At 42.4% G+C, this 16,768-nt stretch overlaps 1 protein-coding gene across 24 annotated transcripts in view; it reads right to left on the bottom strand.

Moving 5' to 3' along the window:
* The window catches only part of ptprda (protein tyrosine phosphatase receptor type Da), a 348,556-nt gene extending 335,527 nt beyond the window's left edge, over positions 1 to 13,029 (bottom strand). For all 24 annotated transcript variants that reach the window (XM_076724731.1, XM_076724735.1, XM_076724734.1 and 21 more), the window contains exons 1-3: positions 12,858 to 13,029; positions 12,568 to 12,680; positions 12,382 to 12,417 (exon numbers count right to left, since the gene is read on the bottom strand). The gene's annotated coding sequence lies outside the window, so the exon portion shown is untranslated. The remainder of the gene's footprint in view (positions 1 to 12,381; positions 12,418 to 12,567; positions 12,681 to 12,857) is intronic.
* Between the last annotated feature and the right edge of the window lie 3,739 nt (positions 13,030 to 16,768).

Here is a 16,768-nt window from a genome sequence, read left to right as displayed (position 1 = left end):
CATTAGCTGCCTGGGCCTGTGCAAGGGGTGATTTCCACCAGTACAGTACCAGATGTAATACACCCCCACATCACACTGACTGGAAACAGTGTGCCTCAACAAGTCTCACCAAGAGTGTACATCACAGAACTGGAGGAAGTAGATGGGCGGTGCATTCCAAAGTTGCTTGGCAGGTCATGAACACACGTTTTTCCGAGTACTTGGGTGTTTAACCCTGTGCTCTTTCCGGACTTAATGGACTTCTTCCAGACAAAACCTCCCTCTCACATACACACACTTTCATAACCCTTTCTGCCTGCGCACACATGCATCCTGCCATATCCACTGATCTTCTGTAGAGAAGAAACTGGGATTGGAGGACACTACTGAAGCACTGAGTCATGTTTTATCAGTGAGCTTTGTGACACATGGTATATGGTGTATGTATAAGTACAAAGGGGTGTTTCTGAATTGTTGCTGTGCTGTACATGTAAATGACAATGATTACAGTGATATACTATCAAGGAATGGAATGATAAGACATTATTATTAAACACGGTATGAGGGGATGGACCTACAGTACATAGAGGTAGAGAGAAAAACTGCTGCATGTGGTTATATGTATCATTTTCTGAGGCCTTTTTGAGGTTCACTGCTGAGAGTTATAGTGTTTCAGTCATACAAAACAAGCCAGAGGAAGTCTGAAATATCATTTACAAAGCATGAAAATGTACACATATACGTGGTCTCTCAGTCAGCCAATCCTCTCTGAGATAAACAGAAAATGTCCCCTTAAGAAAAAGTAGCAGATGAACTGTTTGTGAGGTAGTTCAAAGGCAAAAACAATCCCACATTCAGACCACGCTACACAGTAGAGGGGGGGGGGAATGCATTCAACTTCGAGGAGAAAAGAAAGAAAAAAGATCTGCTGTAAAGCCATAAAATACAATTCATCTTGTCGCGGTCCCTGCGAGGAGCGTGTAATCGCAATGACACACTGGTGTAATCCATTTAAAACACTTTGGCTCGGGCCTAGGCTGCTTTGACTTCCTTTGCAAGCGTGTGCCATCATCTTCATTTCAGATACGTTTCACTGACTGCTTGCAATTAGCAAAAATGTGTAAGCTGCCTTGTCGTCCACCTGCTCCGGCTGCAGGGTGAGCATCTTGTCCTGGATGCATTACATGACTGGCAAGAGCGTGAAAGGGGAAAAGAAAAAAAAAAACACCAAAAGATAATAACCCGCTTGTCTGAGGCGGAGGTGAAGTGCAAGCCTATTCGCTTGTCCACAGACGTGTAATCTGTCTCGAGAGGTGCTCTCTCTTCTGGCGCCTCTGCGCTTCGACTTTTCTGAGGCAGGGTAGACCCACCCAACCTGACTAGGCAATGAGCTTAGAGTAATGGTGTCACCGGTGCGCTGAATCTCATTGAGAGTTGCTTGAGCAAACATTATCTCACACTGAACCATCGCAACAGTGTCTGGAGGGAAGGCTTGGGTGAGTTATTACACAGTGAGTTTTAATCTTACAGGAGGAAATGCACTGTTGCCTTTTAATGCAGGGAGACCAGAGGGCAACCTGGGTCCTTTCTGTATGTGCTTCTCTGTGCAGGATTGAGGCTAATTGAACTAATTACGCACTGAGGGGTCCCAAATTAAACATCTTGTTGGCATTAAACTCTGGATGATTTATACTCACCTCGAAACTTTGCCCAGGACTGCTGCCCACCACCACTGTGTTTATGCATCGTTGGTTTAATTATGATTATTTGTTAACAGACATTCTAAGAGGTCTGGAGCATTAAAAATATTTAATGTGATGAGGAATGAGAGGAATAATGGTTTCACTACAACAGCGTTCCTCATGAACAAACTTTAATGGACCTCCCAAAAAGGCAGCATATCGCTCATGGTTGTGACTGGCCATCAGCTAATTATCATTTTCATTATCAATTCCTCTGACAATTTTTTTATCAATCATTTTGATATGAAAAAGAAAGTGGCACTAGTATACTAGCTCAAAGTGACAACTTCAAAAACTGGATTCATTGTCATTTAAATAAACTGTGTGGAGTGACACATTTACCTACAAAATGAACAAAATGGAAAATAAGATCAAACTGATGTTGCAACTCATTACAGCCACAAAACATGTAACCCATTAAAAACTGTATGTCAATGAAAGTTTGCATTGCCCATGTCAAACCACTCATTCTGCTTGAAAATATCAATACAAGTTAAAGGTACCCTATGAAGTTTGTGACCACTAGCACTGCTATGTGTTGAGTTGGTCCCCATTTGGTTTGTTCTCATGCATACACACCAGTTTCGTCTATGAGTGATGCAATACACACTCCTGCCATTGGTTCCCACCATTCCACTGATCTGTAAATGAACATGTGCCAACAAAGGCAGCAACGAAGAAGACGGCTAGCAAGTAAGCATGGACGTAAACAATGCAGATTTTTAGTGTTTTAAAAGTCGGCTTTGCAAATGTTACTGGAGGAAAGCATGTGTTCAGTAGAACTGTTGTCATACAATGCGTTTGGGGAAGTGAATGTAAAACAAAAAATTTCACGAGGCACCTTTACGTTGCACGTTGCTCATTTTGTGCAGCCAAAAGTCCAGCAGCAAAGACATTCTGATTCTAAAAATATGTCAAACACAATAAAAGCTACAAATATTCACATTTGAAAAAGCTGAAACATCAAACATTTGGCATGATTTTAATTATTCATTGATTCTCAGAATTGTTGATGAATTATATCAGCGCTAGTCGTGACCTTGTGCAGAAAAGGCAAGGCTGTATGCAGCGAGCTAGTTCGACAGCTCAATGCGCAAAGCACAGCCACTGTAAAGCTGCTCTAACTGTATGAAAGTGAATTAATTGTGGGAAGCCATGCATGAGGAGATGTGCAGCCACTGGATTATCTTCACACCTATCAGAACACAGAGCTAATGGTGTCAGGCAGTGCTGACCACCAGACAGATGGGGTTTTTATAATGAGAATGTCAAACTTGAATTATACAAAAATAAGAGGCTTTCAACCATTTTGAGCCTCACATTCAAACTTGAGTTACTATTGGACAAAATCACAGGCTTGTTCAGTCGAGCCTTTTTGGAACATATCAGTGACTCACCTATCTGGTAGTCAGGGAGGCCATAATGTGCCGGGTCTTCTCAAAGAATTGCTCTTATCTTGCAAGCAATAATGTAAACTCTTTTTCTCTCTGAGCATATCGCATTCCCCAAGTCAACAGTTCAATCTAGCCGTCCTCGCCCACTTCTCTCCGAGCAGCAGATGCCATTATTTTTCTTGCCCCCACCTCTCATTCTCCTCACCCACCTTCATTCTGGGCCCACTAGATGGATCGGCTCTCCTTCAATCCATGCTTCCTCTGCGCCTCCTCAGACGGGGAGATTGATTTGTCTACAGGACGCCTCTGACCTTTGATATGATCCGATAACAGACGTACGGCCCTAACCGAATTAGACAATCAAAGGGGAGGCACATTAGGAGTGAGATGAGGTGTTTCCCATTCCCTCATAGCATACCTCTGCCTTTTTCCATGATGGTTAGATCCACCGTCCATCTCCTGCCCTCCCCCATCAGATGCCCAGGGGAACATAAAAGATGTGTTTTCAAATTGCACTTTGCCTAAAGGCTCTTCGGGCCAAATTTAATTTTCACCTTACATCGATTTTCCCCTTACTCCCAACTCAATGGATCCTAATGTTATCCATGGTGTATTTCTGTGCTATGCAGGCATACAGGGAGATCTTGCTCTAGACTACTGCATGTCAGAAGACACTGTTTACAACATGTCTTCCTCACAGTGTCTGGGGAGGGAAATGAGTGAGAAACTGTCCCATCCTTTGTGTTATTTTTTGGGTTTTTTTTTTTTTTAGTCTTTTCTTTTTTCTGAGATATTCCCACAAGGGTCTTCTCGGAACTGAACGAGTTGCGAGAAGATCCGCTCTTGATTTCCTCCAACCAATAAAGTCCAGATGTTGTTGATTAAAACAGCACACTTGGACGCATTTTGTTTGCCAAAAGTGAAGATACATTTACTTCAAAATATATTTATGGCACCGAGGAATTGTGGGCCTCATCCTTTCAGTACCTGGTTGCAATGATGTTGCAGAAAACCTAAACCTGAGTTGGATTGGCACTTTGGAGAGGTCCGTGTTAAAAGTCAAGGAGCTGTGCAACCTCTGAGTACAGTATTTAGCAGGTCTGTCTCCATGATTGCTACCACAGTGCTTGCTTTGCTTTTTTGCATACTTGATTTTTACTGGAATAACTGCAGAAATAGGTAATGGATGGGGATATTCAAAATGGGTTAAGTAGACCTAGCTCTATTTATAAAGCCTTAATAATTAATGACAGATAATTAAGATCCTCAACCAGCTGCAGTATTGCTATGAGGTGATTCACATCGTTTGAGAAGCTGCATCGTGATGTGAAAACAGAAAAAGCTGATGAATACACATAAATTGTATCATCAGAAAAGACAACACTTCAGCCTCAACCTGTTTTGATATTTTAAGAACCACTGGGGTGTCAGGGCTGAGTGAGTTTCCGTGGCAGCCCACCTAAAAAAAAAAAAAAAAAAAAAAAAGTTGACATGCCAGACAGAAGAAAGGATGGGTTTTGACAGATCCCAGCCTTCTTTCAATGGAACATATTGAAGGGGAAAACAAAGGGAGGAAGAGGAGGATAAGGGAAGGGGGTGGCTTCAAAGTGGGCGATGGTGCTGCAGAGCCAAGAAGTGGTGAGAAAACACACATCAACTTGCATGGATACACATGAGACCTGGTATCACAAGCCAGGACACATAACCAGGCCTGTGCATGAACAGAGGGAGGGTGTTTTTGTGTGAAGGGAAGATGAAGCAGGTTGGGTAGCATGAAGAGATGCTACCCCCCCCCCCCCCCCCCAACCCTTTGGCAAGCCTGTACTTCTTGGTACCATTTGTTTGTCATCTTAAACTGGCAGAGAGCTCAGGAAGCCAGGGTCTTACATAAACCCTACCCAGTATGGATCTGTGCTGGGGAACTGATCCCTCCCAAAACCCTCATTGTTATTCTCTCATGATGCTGAGGGATCTGCCGAGCACCCACAGCCAAACCTACAGCAGGGCTGAGTGGGAGGTGGGGGTGTTGTGTTTACATGTGTGCTCTGTCAGGGGACTGAGCTAACTGCACACACAGGATTATATACGGACCACAACTTCCCAAGCTTGCACTGTTAAAATTTTCAGCAATTTATCTGCATTATTTTTTTATTTTCATGTCTCTGTCATGTCCATTTCCTCCATGCCAGATTTATTCATAAATAGCTCCACAGACCAAAAAAAGAGCCACGGATCCTGTTCATTAATCCTTCCAGGTCTGTTACACTGCAGACTTTATGCGATCATAACCATTTAAAAGACTCCACGAGACAGGTCTTCTTTGTCAAATTGAATTTCCACTCTGTAGAATAACTCCCCTATCACCAACTGCTAGATATTCATCAAGGGCGAGGGGGAGGGGGGGATTTCTAAATGTACAGTATAATAGACTCTCGCACACTTCCAGAGGTGTCCACTCTTTACTATGTGTAGATCCTATGTATGGAGACAATGCCGTATCTCCCAGCCTGAGAGCCTGTCAGGGGTCCAAGGTGGGGCTTGATCAAAAAGTGTCTTCTTTCAGTCTGATCAAAGACAATGAGGCCTCTGGGTCCTGTGAAATCCATGCTACGCACTCTTAACCTCAGTATTTACAGTGCAGAGCTCAGTTCCAGTCAATGAAATATGCATAAAGCATCAATCGCCTTATCTCTTTCGATAACCTCCACTGGTTATGCATATTAATTTTCTCATGATCCTCGGGAAATCCACATACAGATTTTAAATATCTATTTAGTCAAGTTTGGAAGTGAGATTCAGCGGATCTCTACATTTGCTGTGCCACTGCGTATAGAATTTTCAAATGACAGTGAGACTGTACTTTAGCTTGCTGTGAAATACTATTAATAAATTATATGCTGTGGATACTAGCTTCACTGATCCTACCACAATAGTTGGACTATTTCATATTCGATACGAAGAAGCTCTTTTTAATCTTGCGGGACTCTTAGAGATTCTTTCTGTAAAACCAAATAAAGAGTTTTTGAAAACTAAACCCTTTTTAAATACGACTTTTAAAACTTGTATAATTCCCTCACAGTCCAACTTGTTTGCTCTTTTCTCCCCAGCAAAACAAAACTGTGGAGCCCATCATGGTGTGGAAAGGAAATGGTGTTCACAGTGACCTCCAAGTGACTGCTGGAATGGCTTTAAGGTATGAATATAAACATAATAGTGTCTCTAAAGCAGCTGGGAAAACACACATTGCTGCATCCACAGGTAAAACTAAGCTAAGGCTTCATCAAAATATTCTTGTAAGAAACATTTGTGCCAGCCTTTGTTTTTTATCATTACCGACCTGAAAGGACAGTAGAAGAGTAAAGCTTTGCATCACTGTTAAAAAAGAGATGGGAAAGTGTCTTGAATTATAAGCATGCCTGGGATGAAAACCGAGACAATGAATGTTATCTCGAGGTCAGAGGCGGCCGATCTGGCAAAGAACACAACAAACTGCCACTCGAGTTCACTTTCCTCTTCTGCTACTTTCTTTTTTGTTTTTTTTCCAAGCGCTTTGATTCGCTCCACCCTTTCCCATGGTGGAAGTCCCTTGGATAGCAACCGAGTAGGTCTAATTGATTTCTCTTGTTCATGTCGGTTAGAGGTAGCAGCATCGAACTGTGCAGAGTACCCTGGCTCCAGCTTGCCTGCATTATTCCTTTCTTTCTGTTCTCCTTTGCCTCCATATCCCAATAGACTATAATGCCAATACTCAACATACCAGTGCCCTCTGAAATCTTTCAGGGCGCCAGATAGCAGAGGAATGCCACAGCAATAGCATGTATGGGGATAAAATAGCCACACCATGGTGCATGTGGCTTACAAGAAGGTCAAGATGTAAGATCATGTTGCCATTGGCTCTTTAAAAAAACGGACCTAGTCATTACCTAAGGTAGCACCTGTACCATCAAAAAGATGAACTAGCTGTAAGCTAACATGCAAGGGGTTAAGATCATACCACGAATGCCTGCAAAGCCTTCTGCAATCCAGTGTAACAGCCCTGCAATAAATACTACAGCACTTTTGCAGCTAATGAATATTCATATATCTTTGAGTGTGTCATGAAGCTTTTAATTCAACTTTATAAATACCAAAAAGCTTTAGATAGTGTTGCTATTGGAGCGGTTTGTGCAGATGTTCATGATAGTGTGTCCAGCCCAGTGTACTCAGTTATTAGTTCAGGCAGGGATTTTGACTCAGGGCAGCACATCCATAACATTCTCATCCTGTCTTCATCTTTTGTCAGTATCCATCAGTTTTGTGAGTTCCTGTCATGTTAGAGTGGAGGTTTTTTTTTTTGTTGTTTTTTTTCCCCCAAGTTCAGCTGCACAGTACGGACCCAGGTTTTCTTTAGGCAATAACAATACAGTGAGTTGAACAGAGAGCTAAAGCATCCGCCACAGCCTTCACCGCAGAGATGGCTTTCAAATCATGCATCGCTGAACTAGGGTTAGAACTCCTGCTACCGTGAGAGAGAAGTTCGGTGATGGGAAATGAAGGAGTAGTATAGAGCAGAGCCATATGTTTGGTCACTTTGTCATGGGTTCAGCGTAAAGACTGCCAAGCATGAAAAGGAATGCACGAATAAAATGAACTATTTCTCTTTAATACAACCGAAACAGCCACCGTCCATGCTAATGTACAGTACACGCAGCAAAGGCTACTACATAGCCGACCAACGTCCTGTGATTCATTCAAATGTCACAGCAACACATTCACGTATTACAGGATTCCATTTGTCTAGGTTAAATGTGAGTGCATTTGCCCCGCAGCATTGGTCTGAACACCATGCGGTTCGAAACTGACAGCAATTTAAACCACACAACTGCCAATCGTGAAGTATTCTGACACTTGCTCACAGGTGAATTTCTTTCACTGCATCGCCAGTGATGCAAGGAAGGCCAGGAAACCTTGTTGACTGTTTACAAGGAGACAAGATGCTCCAGATCAAATGATATGATCAAACTGACATCATATTTGCCACCAGACATGTACAGTGCAGTAATACAGCTGCTGAGGGCGAGCTGTACCTCAGATGAGATGCATGAGGAGGATTATGGTCTCTCTTATTCTTGAAATCTTTATTTTCACCCTCATATGAAAATATATCATTTTAACAGCGAAACGAATTCGATTTGTTGTAAACTGAAGCCAACAAGGATTTGGGTGTAGATCCATACTGTACTTTACATTTTCTCACTTTACTGCAAAATTCTGCAACTTTTGAAAGACAAAATGAACAAATTCAAACACTGATTACACTCAGCATTTGGTGGCTAGTGTTAGCTGATGTTAGCCAACATTAGATATCGCTGTGTGACAATACTGAGTCAGCTCACTGACTTAATTCCTCTTTTCTACTTGTCCCAGTGTTGTGCTACATTGTAGCATTTACCATCACACCACAGCTGCCACTCAGGGCCACAGTTTATAAAAGTTACACTGTCTTCCTTTAAATGACTACAGAAAAGGAAATCCTGCTGAGACACGCATAGTTCAAGGAACACCTTTAAAAACACTACTCAACGTGCTAATTTTACATTTTTGCGAACCTGTTACGATTTCAACTCGCATGCATTTGTCAAGGCTTTCTGTTGGTTCACCTATAACTCAGAGGAAGTAAATTCAGCCGTGCTCTTTCAAGGCTTATAGTAGCGTTTATGCTCGGCTATCAGGTGACAAAAAAAGCACATCTGAGCTGTGATAATCTGCAGTCTTTTTATTCACGTATTAATGATTTAAGTCTGTTAATTGGACAACACGAGCCTGTGCAGCCTGCAATGGTTCACCTTCCCACTGTATCACATACATCAGGCTTAATAGCATTGATGTCTTCTGCAGAAGGCAAAAGTCGTTGTTTAACAATTTAATGAGCGTCTGATTTATGACTGGAGCCATGTGCTTGATAAATAAACAGCTCAGGTGAGAGGGGTTTCATTTCACATAGCATTTTCTAATCAACAGCTGAGAAAAAGACATTAGATTTAAGATTGTGTTTGTGTGCATGGTCCTGTGTATGAATCTGTGTCTGCATACATATGTGTGGGCGTTGAAGTGAATTCAATTAGTCATTCATCTCTCGTTGTATACAGTTATATGCATGAAATGGCTGATTAGATGCACGTGCATGCATGAGGTCTCCAAACCTTTGGTGTGTGTATTGATACATCATCGAGGAAGCACGACAGGAAAACACACACACTGTCTTAAGATGAATAAAAGAATATGCCCCTTGAATACACACCTGTGCTATTGACATTTCGCACACGTGACTGGTTACATATACGGTTATGTGACGCGCATGCGGAGTGTTTAGTCTTGTCATACGCTGACTTAGAATCACAATCAGATGGTATTTTGTGCCATGCATCCAAGGGAGTGTTGGCTGCATGGGATGAGAAAGAGATGAGAAACTTTGGCAGCTAATGCATCAGCTCGCACAAAAATGCCTCATCCAAGAGCATTAAGATGTGGATAAATAAATAAAACATTGCCACCATGAGAGGAGAGGCAATGTGACAGCGGGATATCTTTTTTTTCTGCTTTCATGTTGGCAGGTACAGACATTTTATTTTGGGATGAATCAAAATTTCCTGAAAATGCCTGCGTCAGGTGTATCTAATTATCTGACAGCGCGTCCTCATTATAAAACGGCCTCTGGGAGCCGGCTACTCGGCTTGCCGAGCCTTGGACCGCAATCAAGGTGTTCCTCGCGGTAAAACACAAGGATAATATAGCTGCTTCTCTTCCCTATTTGCATTGCTTTCACCTTTTTTTGCTGTGAATTGGGCAATATTTGTTCTCTTTTAATACCATGCACCCTTTTTTTCCTTGTAAGTCATATGTATGAAAGCAGAGAAGCTGTAGTTTCAACAAAGCTGCATGCGACATCCGACAAACGTGCACCTATACAGTGAGAGTTTGAGAAATGTGCAACGCAGAAGAAAAGAAACAGCTATAAATTTATTAGCAGCTGTTAAGACAGCTCCTTGCCGTCTCAGCCATGCCCCGATTATGTCACCTGGATGAAGTTTATAAACCATAATTACATCTTACTCCTGTTTCTCTCCTGGGACGTTCAGCAGGCAGAAGAAGAAGTGTGTATGTTGTCAACACAGTCGCACTAGAGAAACCCCTGTTCAATTATAATTAATGTGAGAAAAAGATTTGCAGAAATGCGGCTATCTCGCTGCCACTGCTGGCCGTGGCTCTCGGGGTCACATGCCATAGCTTGTGCAACTGTGAGCAAGCAGACCTGTCTTCCCCGCTTACTACTTCTAGCCGTTGCTCAAATCCCATCCAGCAGTGATTGATGCGGGCCTGGTGAGTAGTTCTGGGACTATCACTCAAAGGGAAGACGGAGGGAAATTGCAGAATGTTGCCAGTTTATAAAATGGGAGCGCTGCTGGGTAAAGGACGGCAGGGGACATTCTTACCTGGGACTAATCCTTGAAAGCTTTGCAAGACATTCACCGCCTGACAGCAAATGATTCAAATCCACTTTTGTGTGTCTTTACACACGGGGATAACTAGCCTAAAGAGCTGCTGTGTTTCAGCATTTCATCGTGTTGAAATTTATAGTGCAAGCAGTCGTCCTCTGGAAAAAAAAAAAAAAAAAAAAAAGGGAGGATGTGTATTTGTCTCCTGTTGGATTTGTTTATTTTTGCATTAGTGCTGGCAGTGTTGTATTTATATGCTTCACACAATCAGATTGTGGATGATGTCCACAGTGCTTTTATATTCCTTAGTACTTTGCAATATTAAGCAAGAAACACACAAGAGCAGAGAAACAGACAGACAGACAGACAGACAGACAGATAGATAGATAGATAATAAAGTCAGCATCAGCAAATCTCTAACCCCACAGCGACATCAGTGAAGCAATGCTAAATCCAGCCTTAATCCCAGTCCAAAAAGGATAGCCCCATCTCAATAACTCTGATGGCACAGCACAAAACAGCTTAATATTGAGACTCTGTGATTATCATAACTAGAAACTGGCTAAAGTGGATTATTGAGCCATGTGAGGGTGCACTTAGGTGTTAAATTTCTATAATGTCCTCATGTCAAAGTTTCCTGTCCTTGTGTGCTTCCCATTTAGTTCTTTTTGAAATGCAACAGTGGCCTATCTCTTGCACTGCCTCATGACTGGCAGACCGTAATGCTATTACCTCTCCTCAGTGGTCATGCTCACTTAGCCCTCTGTCACTCTACACTAGCCAGGGAAGACACATCTCTCTGGCTGTGTGAGCTGTCCTTGCCCTCATTTGCGATTGCTTCTCCTTGGCTTGCTACAAAATATCGAGGCACACAAACTTTTCAGTTCATTATCTTGCCTTTTAGAGGCTTTCCACTTTTTTTTTCCCTCTGGGCTGCAAAGTATGACTGCAAATCACGGGTAATTGGCTATATATGAATCACTTGTCAGTACTAGTCTGACAAATACTCTTTAACACAGAGAAAGGGTTGTGTAAATCATGGAATTTGGTAACTTCCAAATATAGGTGGCAGTGATGGAGGGGGATTTGGAAAAAAAAAAAAAAAAAAAAAAACCCTGGGCCTCTGCTGACACACTACTGCGCATGAGCCACTGTCAATCACCAGTCAAACCTGACATCAAAGCCTGTCAGATAACAGCAGCAAAATGGGTAAACTAGGTGACTCACAGCCCACCCACTGTCTCCATCACCTGAGTCAGGAGCCCTTGCGCACGCACGCGGGCACGCACGCACGCGCACACACACATGCATGTATTCAAAGAAGACAAACCTCCTCAGTTTTCAGGACCAAGCATCTCACCAAACTTTCTCAACGTGTTCTGAAACTAACACACAGAATAACCCACAGCGGGTAATTGGTGCTTGCGCATCCTCCAATATTTGAAAGCGGGGCAGATAACCGTGCGGGGCAAAGATGGCTCGGCGCTGTGAGCACAGTATGTGTTATAAACGATGACGCTCAAACAATTCTGTAAATATCTCGCCACCATCTGGAGTGCAACGGCGAGCAGCAGATCGGTGCACGGTGTGCGCGACATTATCCATAGCGCTGCTTCAGGATATGCAAGAAATGTGCGCCCTGGGCACCTACTCACATAGCGGCACGACACGGAACTTAAGTCGACACGGAGCCAACACTTCATTCCACACACAGAAACATGTCGAGCTGCTTTCAACTGCAATTCACACAATTAGAAGATGCAGTGGGGGAAAAAAGTCTATACTACTTACTATGTACCCAGGCGGTAGAATGCAAAGCCCCGGTAACTGTAATTAAAATAGAAGAATGGAAAAATGAAGGATACGCTTGCTTATTATGTTTTCCACAAAAATAAAGTCAGTAGCAGGTAAATAGCAGGTAAATAGCTGCATGCAGTCTAAATCGTGAAGCTTTTGCATGTGAAGATGTCCACTCACCGGAGCTGTCCGAGTAAATTCCTTAGGAAATTCCAGAGGAGTCCCTTCTTTCTTCTCTCAAAGTCAGAAAACAGCAATGCTTTTCTTATTCCAAAAACAGGCCCCTGGTTGAACTGAAAGAGAGAAGACACCAAACAGCCACAACAAATTCCATTAGAACCGGGAGTCCCCCCACCACCACCACCAACACCAACACCACCACCCAAAAAGTGTTGACATAACATCTGTGAAGAGCAGCAAACAAAAAAAAAGGCAACTCGTACTACACTGGCGGAATGGACAGATGGTACCTGCTCTCTTTATCACTGTCGACAAAGACAATGAGAGCGGCAATAAGACGGGCAGAAAACTGAGAGAGAGCTGAGCTTTTCTTAGGAAACGCAGCCCCAGCGTGCTGTCAGATTACACCAGCACACACACACGCACACACACACTAACGCACACACACTCACTCACATACACACTGCTCCCGGCGACGGCTGGAGAGAGAGGGAGGAGAGGAAGAGACCGGAGACGGCAGGGATGCTGCGCTCTGAGCTGCGCTTCACCGTCCGGCCGCTTGGTGGCCAGCAAGAGGAGCAGCTCAGACTGGAGGTGTCCCTTCATGCGAATTTAACAGCCGAATTGTCCTTCAAAGAGGTGCTGAAGGCCGGCACGCTCATTATGATTTATTTTTTTTAAACAGTCTTAATATTCATGTTTAAAAAAATCATCTGCTATCACTACAGTTGTTACCATTATCATTATTTATTGCTGTCGGCACCTGGCAGCTTGCACACTGTGGCAGCTCCATTCAAGTCGAAAGCCCCTACAGCTAAAGTCATACAGTGGTGGAATTAAACTAATTAGATTTATTCAGGTGATGAACTTAAGTACAAATTTCAAGCACTTTCTTTTTTATCGTATTTTACTTTGGTATTTCAATTTAACTTTCTACTTCATCTTCACGACTATTCGGACGCACGATCTGTACTTTTTATACAACTACATTTACTTTTCAGTGACTAATACAATATTTACAAAATGTTGTTATAAATTAAACGAGGCCGCTCTTTATAAAATGTTTAAACCACATCCATCAACTGCAGGTGTAAAATCCTGCATGCACCTGAATGCATCAGTTTTAATTATCCAGTACTTTTAATAACCCAATTCCAGAACTTGTAATGGAGTTTGTCGTCTTGCAGTGTTGCTGCTTAAGTGAAAGATACTTCCTCCAATAGTTAAGTGACACTCAAGAACTATAGCCTCCATTCATTTTCCCATACCAGCAATTCTGTGGTCATGTTTATAAAAGCAAACAGGGACAAGAGAGGGAAAACTACCTGGTACCCAGTGGTGATGTTACTTGTCATCGTAGGAAAAGCACAGGTGTAACTAAGAACACAGTTCCAGTATACACGGCTCAACTAAATGGTATGCAGCCATCTTTAATATTATTAATTGCACCTGTGGGTGTGACATGTTGAAATGCCTGCTGTGAAAAAGGGATGTTGCACCGCCTCCCTGTTTCCGCATGTGATGTTTCTGCATAGTAGTTTGTGTCCGTTATAAGCTGAGTCAACACTGTGGGACGCTTTGACATCTATGCTGTGGCATCGTGCTAATTCATGCAATTTGTACAGCTGCATACTGGGTTTTGTAAACTGGATTACTGTCTGTGTGCTCGTCATTCATACTGGTTTGAGAAAGTGAAGCCTCCTCAAAAAAAGTGAGATTCTGGTTTGGGAGTTTGCTTGAGGTGAAAATTCATGCAGTATAGGCATTTTTCACAGAGGACGTTTTGACATGTCACAGTAGGGAAAGTGCAGGTGTAAATTAAAAAAAAAAAAAAAAAAAGATTGGCTGAATTCCATTTAGCTGCTTGAGTCTGAGGGTCCTGCCATTGTGCGTGCTGGCTCACTGTCACGTTGGGACACTTGAATAGAATCATCACGATTATTGTTAATGTTATTAGTAACACCTGAGCTTTTCCTATAACAAGTCATAACGTCTCCTGTTTGTGTTGCAGTTATTATGACCACAGGCAATTATGATGCTGCTCATTCAGCTCGTATGTCGATTCCAAATGCTTCTAATGTGAGCATTCGCTGCAGGAGCTGTTTGAGACGTTTCGAAGGACGTGGAAACGTTGCATTCAAACTGGGTCAGCGATGGAATCCGCTTGAACTCTGTGAGTCCAAGCCAACTACCGCTGTCCTCTGCGAATGAGCAAACTAGAAACTGTTCAGAGGCAGGGAGTGTTTCATACCCTCAACACAGGTGTGCCCTTGAGTATTCCTCAACATCCATACAGTTCGCGAGGACTGGAGACGACACAAGTGTGTTATGCACATAAAATACAAGCAGAATTTAGGTACATCAATGCGAGATATTGAATGTGGAGAAAAAACAGCTTTGATAGTCTTTAAGTTGGATGAGTTTATAATTGAGTCTGCTCCATCAGTTCAGTGTACTAGCCACAAGGGAATATATTTATGAGTGTGATTTTGACATAAAAAAAAAGACTATAATAATAATAACAATAACATTTTTAAAATTAAAATGAGCAACCAAGGAACCTCTGAAAGTGATCAGCCGTCATGGATATAAAGTGGACCAGTTTCAGTCGCAGTGGAAAAGTTACAGTCTGTTTTGAAGCATTCATCACAGAAATGACAGTTACAGGTGGCTGTTTTAGTTATATTAGACATTTTGAAGGATAGAATTAATCACCTTATTTGTTAACGGATACATGAAGAATGTTTACCCAGAGTGTTGAAGTGTTTGGAACAAAATACACTCACAGATGTGATTTCAGTGAGATGAGTTGGAGAGAAGTTGTTGAGCAAATTGAAAAATTGATGAGGTGAAATTGTCCAGTATTCCGGGAGTCTTTTCCAGCACAGAGTATGCTCATTATAAGACAGACATGGCTTCACAGTCACCTGTGTGTGGTCACATGGACGGTGGAAGTCACAAACAGGGATCTTGAGCTGCTTATTGGGTCGTCGATGGGCTTCGCAGGTGTACGGTTTTCAAGCTATTTGCAGGACAGCGTGCTGGAACATGCTTGTGTGGACATATGTGTATGTCTAATGTCTGGCATCTTATTGTTGGCAACCTTCAGAGGTTTCATACAGCTACCAGGAGGGTCAAGGAGCCTTTGTGTGTTTGGTGGTCTGGGGCACTTTTTCTCACCACTTGCAAAAGCTAACTTATTCCTGTTGCTTCCAATCTTTGTACTCAACTGAACTAACCATCTGCTGGCTGTAGTTTCACATTTAACATATAGACACAAGAGCAGTATCAATCTTTTCATCAGACTATGGGCAAGAAAGAGCGAATTTCCCAACATGACAAACTATTACTGTGATGTAATAACTTGGCATTTACTTTGGTGCCAGCTCCAGGCCAAATATTCTTCTTTGCCTTCCTGGTGGTATCTGAAAGACAAGCAATATTTTCTTTTCAGTTTTCTTCCTTTCAGCACTCATGGCAGGTATTCTCAAAGACCCACTAGTATAAATACAGACTATTAGTCTTCTCAGTCTTTGCTCTGAATACTTAAGATCTCATCAGTTTATGTAATTACTTACCCACTTACCAAACAGCATTGTAGACGCTGTCAGTAGCTCCATCTTATGCGTGGGGCACATTGTAAAATGATAAAGCTCTCTTATTCCATGTGGACTATTTTCAGGTAGATAAACTCGCGGCTTTAAAACTTGAAGTACCCATCCAGGATATCAGAGAATACTAAGAAATGCAGTGTGAGCACAATGTGGAAACATTCTCAGGTGACAGATAGGAGATAATGTTTACTTGCTCACTGAAAACGAACATTTATTGAACTGTATTACTGTAACTCACATACTCTGCACATGACATGCCAGGTAAAGACTGCATTTGAGTCAGTTCAAATAAATATTTGGTGCTGACGAGTGGGAGCTCTGTGCAGGAAGGCAAACAGTTGGGTTTCCATTAATGTTGCGCAGAGCTCCATTCATACCGTAATTGTGCTGTTTTGGGGCAGCCCTTGAGCTCAGGAGCAGCTGTCCATTGAGAGAGTCCCTGCAGGGAAATGAGACACTGAACACCAGGCAGTGCTTCCCTTATGATAAATATGATTGTGGGGATAATACAGGACTCCCTGACACCATCACAGAACTGAAATCCTCCGTTCATCATCTTCCGTACAGCTACCTGGAGATGCTTTGAA

This window comes from Chaetodon auriga, chromosome 24 (assembly GCF_051107435.1).
Source record: "Chaetodon auriga isolate fChaAug3 chromosome 24, fChaAug3.hap1, whole genome shotgun sequence".
Taxonomy (NCBI): Eukaryota; Metazoa; Chordata; class Actinopteri; order Chaetodontiformes; family Chaetodontidae; genus Chaetodon; species Chaetodon auriga.
The sequence above is the reverse complement of the archived record's forward strand: the minus strand, read 5'-3'. Positions and strand labels throughout refer to the sequence as shown.